This window comes from Pteronotus mesoamericanus, unplaced genomic scaffold (genome assembly GCF_021234165.1).
Source record: "Pteronotus mesoamericanus isolate MK-2021 breed Mesoamerican mustached bat unplaced genomic scaffold, CSHL_Meso_final scaffold_651, whole genome shotgun sequence".
Lineage (NCBI taxonomy): Eukaryota > Metazoa > Chordata > Mammalia > Chiroptera > Mormoopidae > Pteronotus > Pteronotus mesoamericanus.
In genome coordinates, this window is record NW_026555325.1 from 34,106,948 (window position 1) to 34,109,146 (window position 2,199).

The 2,199-nt window shown below is 38.5% G+C and overlaps 1 pseudogene; it reads right to left on the reverse strand.

The window, feature by feature from the left end:
* Positions 1 to 1,488: 1,488 nt before the first annotated feature.
* Positions 1,489 to 1,827, reverse strand: LOC129061902 (60S ribosomal protein L35a-like; annotated as a pseudogene).
* Positions 1,828 to 2,199: the final 372 nt, after the last annotated feature.

Here is a 2,199-nt window from a genome sequence, read left to right on the forward strand (position 1 = left end):
TATTGTTCTTCAACTTGCTTTATTCACTTAAAACATCTGTCTTGGAAGTCTCACTGGCAGTACATGCAGATGTATTTCACCCCTGTTGTCTGCTGTACACTTCCAATGGCTGCATAGCCTGTGATATCATCGTTTGTGTAACCGCTCCCCCACTGCTTCCACTTTTTCACTATCACAAATGATGCAGTAGTGAACGTGCTTGCATGTAAAACTTTGGGAAAGTGTTCAAGTCTTTCTTTGGGACAAATGTCTTACGTGGAAGTGCTAGGAATTATAACAGCTTCAACAAAATTATCATTCCCCCAAGGCCAAACCAATTAGCACCCTCACCAATCATGAGTGTGCGCGTTTCCCTCAGTCTTCCCCACCACTGGGCGTTATTGGATTTCTGGAGAACCCAATGGGCAAAATTAGTGTTTCCCACTTTTAGTTTTAATTTCTCTGAGTACTAGTGAAGGTGAGGAGTAAATTTTGTTGGTGTTTTGTTTTGTTTTGTTTCAGTTTCCTATATTTTATTCTATTAGATGACTTTGGTTTTTTTCCAATTAAATCCATGGCCCATCTGGTGTTTAACTGCATATTTTGTTACAAAGAAAAACTCGAATTATTTTTTCCAAATAGGAAGTCAATAATCTGTCCATCATATTGAACCTACCTTTTTTCCCCACAGTGATTTAAACTGCCATCTAAAATCTATATAAGTCTTCTTTTATCATGGGTCAGCCTCAGAAATCCCTATTTGCTTCCACTGGACTATTACTATGACAGAAATTGTTTTAATTACTAAAGCTTCATTTTACGTTTAATGTCTAATATGGCAATATTGACATTTTGTCCATTTTCTTTACCAGATGACTTTCAAAATAACTTGACAAGTTTCTCAAGAAAATCCCATTAGGATTTATTTAGGGTTTCCTTTCTGACATTTAGTAAAGTTTTACAGCTTACTGAATATAAACCTTACATAGTTTCTATAGGACTTCTAAGTTTTTGTTTCTGTTTTTGCTCTTTGGCAAGGCACATATTTACATCTGATATGGCTTTGCTCATTGCCAATTAACTACTACCCCAATCACAATACTAATGAAAATTTTTACTAGATAGTTTCCAAAATTCACACAATCACCACTAAATTTGTGTAGATTGTGCTGTTCAGTTTCCTGGATTTACATTTTTGAATTAATGTGGTCTGTAAACAGATAATGGAATAATTCATGGGAACAGTACTACGGCTTCTTCTTTTTTTTTTTTTTTACTCTTTAAAATAGATTTTATTTACTTATTTTAGAGAGGGAAGGGAGGGGGAATAAAGATGAGAACCATTGATGTTTGAGAGAAACATTCACCAGTCGGCTTCTGTTTGCTTCTTGACCAGGAACTAAATGAACCTGCAACCCAATCATGTGCCCCAAACAGGAATCCTTCCAGTTGCCAGAGGGCTCCCAACCAACTGAGCCACACCAGTCAGGGCTGTTATTTGCTTTTCAGTTAAGCATAAACCCTCAAGGGATACAGCATTACATGGATTCTGTGTCCAATGGCCTTAGCAGGAAGGTTGCTTCGGAATTTAGCTCAGACCATGCCATTGTTTCCATGAGCATGAGTTACCTTTCCCCAGATGACTCTGGTTTTGTTTGGTTTACCACCAGGAGTCACTGCGTTGTTCTTTGCTTTGTACACATAAGCACATCTCTTGCCCAGATAGAATTCAGTTTCATCTCGAACATAAACACCTTCAATTTTAAGAAGAGCTGTGTGTTCCCTCTGGTTCCAGAGACCGCATTTATAGCCAGCAAAAATGGCCTTGGACCACAGCCTTCCAGACATACTTGTCATTGTAGAAGTCCAGTTCCTAGCAGGCTCCACAGGCTTCAAGATGGTGCAAAAATCACTAAGTTTTCTTGACTGCGCTGACCAGCATAACTGCTTCAAGAAATTCCCTGTCCCAAACCTCTTCTGTACTGGGTCTGCTACCTTTTTTCAACCAAAGGAGCAATGCTTTTTTCTGTTTCATACACAGGGGTTCTATATATAATTTCATCTAGAAACAAACTCCCCTGGTTAAAAAAAAAATTGTTTTGAAAATCATTGTGTTATAGTAGGAAACTCTGGAGACACAGGGCAATTTGGAAAGAACTTCAAGGCTGCTTGCTAAAGAAACTGCTGGCTGGGCTTGCAGAAACCCCAGGACCCATTTCC